The 6,629-nt window shown below is 44.7% G+C and overlaps 1 long non-coding RNA gene across 1 annotated transcript; it reads left to right on the top strand.

Moving 5' to 3' along the window:
• Positions 1-4,388: 4,388 nt before the first annotated feature.
• On the top strand, positions 4,389-5,571 carry LOC113631800 (uncharacterized). Its single transcript, XR_003437576.1, has 2 exons — positions 4,389-4,501; positions 4,676-5,571. It is a non-coding gene; the product is annotated as an uncharacterized LOC113631800 (long non-coding RNA).
• The last annotated feature ends 1,058 nt before the right edge of the window (positions 5,572-6,629 follow it).

The following is a 6,629-nucleotide window of genomic DNA, read 5'->3' as shown; positions in this document are numbered from 1 at the left end:
TGTGAAAGATCACTTGCAACGTCAGAAAATACACTCTATTTTAGCTTGATAAGCTATATTTATATGCTGAAATGTAAACAATGCTGGTTTAAAAAAGAGAAAAAGAAAATTGATGGGTTTCTTGGCTCTGACACCATCAGAGCATTTTTTATTGTTTTGAGTGTGGTCTCTGGTGTAAGTGGAAATCACTGTTTGAAAATATATATAGCGAAATAGTCCTGAATACTTTTAAAATCTGAAATGAAAAGAAAAACCCACATTTAAATTTACTTTGTTTCCATGTGGCCAAGGAATCCAATGTTAGATGTTAACAAGAATCTACACTATTCCTCTCCCTAATGTAGCCAAGCTTCATGTGTATTTGTGATATCTCAGCATGTTCTTACAAAAATTAATTTCAAATCAAAAAGGTAGGATAATGATTACTTTTAGCAGAGGAACAGATAAGATAACAGAAGGACACTGTGGCTTAAGCACCGATAGTTTAGGAACAAGAAAAATCAGAGTATTCTTGACTGTGTATTGCTTTTATTTTTCTCCTGATGGACTTTCAGTTTACGTTAAAAGAGCTATTAAAAATCTGCCTCTGGAAAAGATCCATTAAAAGTCACAAACACAGAAATACTTCGAGAATACAGGAGTCGGAAAAAAATGGATCATCTTATAAAACTGATTATGTGAACTCTCTACATGCAGTGCGTATGTCAGCAACCAGGAAAAACAATATCCAGATAGATTCAGCAGATATTCTTTCTTCTGGAGAAAAACCTGTATCTTTCCATACATTGTGAAGTCAAGAGGGTAGGGTGGGAGCCGTTAAGTTTTATCCATGAGCATAAACACCAGGCTGGCTTTTGAAAAATAAGCCAAACCCAAAATAGCCCAGAAAAAAATATTTTGTAATAAAAAAAGAGCTATATATATATTTTTCCTGTCCAAATCTGGAATCCTTACTATCTTTATTTTAAACAAGCCAGAGATTGCAAGCTTCTATCTGTTTGGATAGAAAATAATTTATATAAATGTTTTGTTCAAGCCCAAAAGGGAAAGAGAGTTTAAATATACAGTGCCTGAAAGATGCATGTCCAACTTCAAAACAGCTTAGTGCACAGAAGAGGAAAAATAATCTAACCTTCTGTTAGTCATTCGCAGCAGTCTTTAAGCTGAAATATCTTGCAATTTGCAACACTGTTTCAATGACCCCCAACCCTAAGAGATTAACCCAAATTTCATAACTGCCCTGCTCTGGTGCCTCTTCCATGGGGCGAACAAGAGCGTCAAAGAACAAAATGGACGCAAAAATGTGTATTTTGCTCCCTTCCTCTGCACTTGAGACAGAAAAACAGGGCAGATAAATCTGTATAAGACTAAACCAAATCTCTTTAATTCCAGTCAGCTTTTATCATTCAGTCACTGAGTCTGCGTGTGGAAAAATTCAGGCTAATTCCCCCTAGCAACAGCCTCAGCCTATCAGGAGACTTTATGTTCCAGGCAGCTGCCAGCCGGAGAGAATAACGCTAAGTAGGTCAGGCCTGTATTTCTAAAAATGCTACGGTCTAGTAACCCCACTGTCCCGTCTGTCTGCCCTGCCCCATAATAACCTCAATTGCTTGGTGACACAATGACATACTACCCTGTTAGAGAGCAATCACATCATGCTACATTATTCTGCTCCAAGCATGACTGCTGGGTGAAGGACCCTCGGAGGGGCAGCATTAATCAGGCAGCCATTCACGTCCACCAGCACTTCACTCGAGAAATGGGGACTGCATTAATGACCAGCTGTTTGAACTAACACAAACAAAATCATGCCTTCCACCCTGTTGGGTGCACAGAATAACGCTATCCTGATCTGGCAGGTTCCGCTTCTTGACTAAATCGAAGATGTAAATTAAACGGGCTCCGACAATCTCAGCGTCGGCAACCTCAGAGTAAGTATATTTAAATTATATTACATGTGAGTCCAAAAGCTACTGATTTAATATACACAGCTTTCCTTGCCTCCGATTTTCCCTAATCCACATTAAAAAGGGAAATGCATACATGGGTAACGCAACACATATGCACATATTAGCCGGGCAGCCAAAAGCAGGGAGCTGAACTAAAACTGACTTCTCCTCGGGCAGAGAACAAAGCGGGCGAGGAGTAATTGTGCAGTGTGAACACAAATACAAATACAAAATGAATGCCCTGGAGGAGCGCTGAAAACAAATAAGAGTAAACATCCTAAGCCTACCGACCAATCAGCTCCTCCCACCGTCTCTTTGTGGGGCGGTAGTTACACCACAATCTCTAAGCACCAGAGACAAGGGAGGGAAGCGAACGTGGCCTTCAAATCCCGACCACTGTGGTGCCCTGACTTCCCATGGGGTTACTAACAGGCTGCTGTTTGGCTTCAAGACAACCAAGGCTCCGTCAAGGTTTATACGAGGGCCACCAACAAAAATCAGGACTCCACGGGAGTTTTCGAATTCTAAAATGCAAATTGTCGCATGTAATTGACCCTACTGACCTGAGTGTAACTTTTAACTCCTCTCCACATTAATGCACAAAAACAAGCAACCAAAAACTATGTGTGGATGCAGAGATAAGGGAGATTGGCAGCACTGTTTGGGGCTATGTGGGGAAATAGCATGTACTGATGGGGCAGGCGCTGATATTTCCTTGCACAATTAATCTGCGTTTTTAAGGGTTCAGTTTCATTTAATGAATATACAGTATCCCCCGCCCCGCGACAAATTGATAATCAGCCTTCAGTTATGCAGAACCCAGCAAGCCTTAGATGTGCAATCCATCAGTATTAGATTTACAAACAGAAAATTCCTTAACCCATTTGCCCTTGTTTGAACTGGGTTTGATAACTTAGTTATGACTATCTTCTTCACTTTGTGGCACACATCACATAGTTATTCTTGGAGAGATACAGTCACTGACGCAACCATGAACCACTAATTACAAGCTGCTGACATTCTGCTTGTCTATGCAGCTTTGAAGTTCTAAGTCTGTTTTTCTCTCATATGTGCTTGCTCAGTTTCATTCTCTTTCCCTCGCTGCTCCCCTCCCCCCATCATTCCCTTTTTCCTTCTTTCCACTTTAAGCGTTTCTGGATTCGCTCTAGGACTACCTGGAGAAAGCAGTCAGAGCGATCCGCTTCTCCAACCTGATTTCTTTCCATTCCCTCCCTACTCCCCACGCACAGAGATCTACAGTTTGGAAGTACAGTAATAAGGTCCCCACCCAGCCCCGCCCGCGGGAATGCATCAACAGCTGGCCAAACATAATCCAACACACAGAGCCGCCTTTGTAGAAATAGTAACAAACAGTGAAAGGGCCAGACAGGCGGCCCAGAAGAGCTCCCCATGACAACTGGGAAAGCTCCTTACCCTCAGGTTTGAGCTGACTCCACCAAGCTGGGCTTGGAGCACCACAGCTCAGGCACCCGAATCCAAAACAAGCCTCAAGTGCCTCCCCCAGCTTCACCAGAGGCTCTTCCCAGGGCACTCGTGTCTCCACATGGCTAGGCAGACGCAGGCTCGCTCTGTATTGAGTATGACCGTGCCCTGCCACATGGTACGTGCCCTCAAAATGCGACCCCGCCGTCCCAAATCTCAGGAACGGCATCTGCACCTGAATCTAACCAACTACCTGTGAGCCGGGAAGACCACCTCTTCCTTAGAAAAGGAACTTAAAATTCTTTTTTAAATTTTAGGCTGATCCGGGAACTCTAAAACATGTAAATATAAGACTGCATTCGTCTCCATTGAATGTTTAGCATCTGAAGTCTGTGGTAGCCAGCTGGTCTCAAAGTCATCTGGGATACATTTATTTTGATTAAATTGATCAGATTTCTATTTACAGGATAGAATTTTTCACCATACTGAATACAGCTGTGTTTACAGGGATTTGCAGAAGAAGAAGAAAACAAAACCCTACAATCAGTCCCAGTGAAGCACAGAGCACTCAGAGCTTCAAGGAGTTAAAGCTGAGGAGCGATGCTTTCACGTTAACAGGAAAATTCTGCGTGCAGCTGCTTTGGCCGTGCTCTCTAGCTAGTCAGGAAATGGGTGTTGAGCTGAAGCTGAAAATACAAGCTGCAATGAAGCCCGACCCAGCAAAGTGACAGACTTCCTGTGTAAGACGGTCAGAAATCTCTCGTTTCATGTCTCTACATGCATGCACATGCATTTAAATCCATGCTGCAGGCTGCGCTTTTCTCTGGGGACACGGGTCCAGTCACCTAGCCCGTCACAGTTTTCTTCCTTGACGGCACCGGGGACATCCAGACTACAATTTACGGTTCCTCCATCCATGTACTGGGTTACAAATTATGCCATCCTCCCTAGAATGAGAATGCAGGGCGAGCGGCAGGCAATCAAACGGCATTCGGCATCTCTTTCTTCCTCAGGCGCTCGCTCGCTCTGCTTTCCTCCAACTCTGCCTCGTCGTCAGGCAGGCAGACACATCAGATACCTGGTTTATCCATCTTCAGCTCCACTCTCGGGTAAAATGCCACCACATCTCGGCATGGGTTTCCCCCCAGACTAATCCCTGGGAGCAGCCCGAGCTGGGTGCGCCCTGCGGAGGATCGGTGGGCACTGGATGGACAGTATTCCTAACTTCTCCTGCCCTGGTCCTTGGCATTCTTTCTATCCATCCCACCCCGGGTCTTTTGCAGCATCACCCTGTCCTCCAAGTCCCCTCATCCGGCTGCGAGGGGACCCTGGCCAGAGCTCCACCAGCAGGTCCTTCTTCCTCACTACGTAGACCATCGATGCCGGGTTCGGGTGCACCACGGAGAAGCCGAGGCCAGGAGACGGCAGGAGCAGCTCAGGTAACCAGGGGAAGCTTGGCGTGCCCACAGCGATGCAGCCCTGGAGCTGTGAGTTAAGACGGTCTGGCTTCAGAATTAAAATTAAAAAAAAAAAAGGAAGGAAGGAAGGAAGGAACACAAAACAGCGCAGCTCGGTGCCTGCGGGGGTGGAAAAAACAGACACAAACCATAAAAAAAAAGCAAGAGTTAAAATCAAATTTCAAAAAAAAATAATACATAGATCAGAGTACTTCATGTGACTTTTATTTCTGACGTTTCTCGGGTTACTGGCCTCCCCGCCCCCTCCAAAATCTCTTCTGCCCCTGAACGCTACTGTCCATGAGTGCCGAGTCACAAAGGCTTTTTGCTCCAAAGTGCTGCAGACCCAGCATCACATGAGAAGCCACATGACAACTGCAGTCGGCTGCTGATGTGGTCAACTGTGTTGCCGAGGCACGGGAGTAGGAGGGGAGACAAATCTGAAGCGAGACATGCCCCTCTCGTGCTGCCAGGAAGAGATTTCCTTAAAAGAACAATGAGGAAAAGGCATCTCTGAAGAAATGCTTGTGAATGCCTACAGACTTTCCTATACACACACTTACATAGCCTAAAGAGACCATGGGTGCTTCGAGACGTTCTGAGGATGCTGTACCGCAGACACTAGCTGGATGGCAGCAAGATTATTTCTAGTTTGTATTCGTCAAAGCTGATTCCACTTAAGTGGATTCCTGAAAAGCACACACCATGTCTTCAGAGCATGATCAGGCTTGGAAAACCAATTCTGTTATCTCCCCCTGCAATCTGTATCTGAACCTGCATTCTGAATAATTTATTTTTAGACTAATAAGATGCTTGCCAAGACCACTCCCCCTTTCTTCAGTGAGTGGCACAGGCAACATTCACCCAAGTGGGAGAAGCTTGCCCCTTCGTAGGGAGAAAAGACGAGACAGTTTTCATTATTTTCAAAAAATGCAATTTATTTAAAGGCATACAAACATATAATAAAGTTCTCCTGGAAGTAAGCATTAGAAACAAGCAAAATGTCTCTGCTTCATTGAATTGACATGTGCCTCTTATTTGCAGTTTGGCATCTAATGCTGGCAAATGGTGGGGGAATTTTTCTAATGCTGCTCATGGCTGCATCTAGAGCCCTTAAGCCACTTGGGTATTGCTACTTGTCGGCAGGGTGAGAGCAAACAACTGCTTTCTGGAGCACCTCTCTGCAGAGGCGCTGCACTGCCAGGTACGTTTTACTAGTTCCATTAAGGCAGGTAGGAGAGAGGTGGCCTTGTAGATTCCGTCACTCATCCTGGAATTAAATACGCTGCCAATTTGGGACATCCTGCCCATGACGTGAGCGGTATGCTTCTTTAGAAAATGTGATCATGCCACCTAACTAGAACCAGAGAATCAGTAAACAGGTGGCAAGAATTATCTACAACTTGTCTTATTCAACTGTAGATTGTCAAGGTAAGCGGCCCTTAATTCGTTCAAGATACACTGATCAGCCTCCAGTCGTAGGACAGTCAGGGATTGTCCTAGACACTGGGGAGAAGACGGGTAAGGTCTCTTCCATCCTGGAGCTCACAGTCCAGTAACTGCATGTAACTTTTTATCTTCAAAGCCAACCTTCTCCCAATTTGGATACTCCAAAGACATCTAAGGGAGAAACCCAGCAGTCACGTTTTCATTCTTTCCTAGCCATCAACCTGTATGAACTCCCAAGTTCTATGGATTCTTTCCCTACAAACTACCCTTGAATTTAAGATTTCCTCTCCATTCCTCTATTCTAGAGTCTACGCTCATGCACTCACACTCA

The sequence above is a fragment of the Aethalodelphis obliquidens genome, unplaced genomic scaffold (assembly GCF_003676395.1).
Source record: "Aethalodelphis obliquidens isolate GAN/ISIS:26980383/991018 unplaced genomic scaffold, ASM367639v1 scaffold34, whole genome shotgun sequence".
Taxonomy (NCBI): domain Eukaryota; kingdom Metazoa; phylum Chordata; class Mammalia; order Artiodactyla; family Delphinidae; genus Aethalodelphis; species Aethalodelphis obliquidens.
This window is presented reverse-complemented; position numbering and strand designations above follow the sequence as displayed.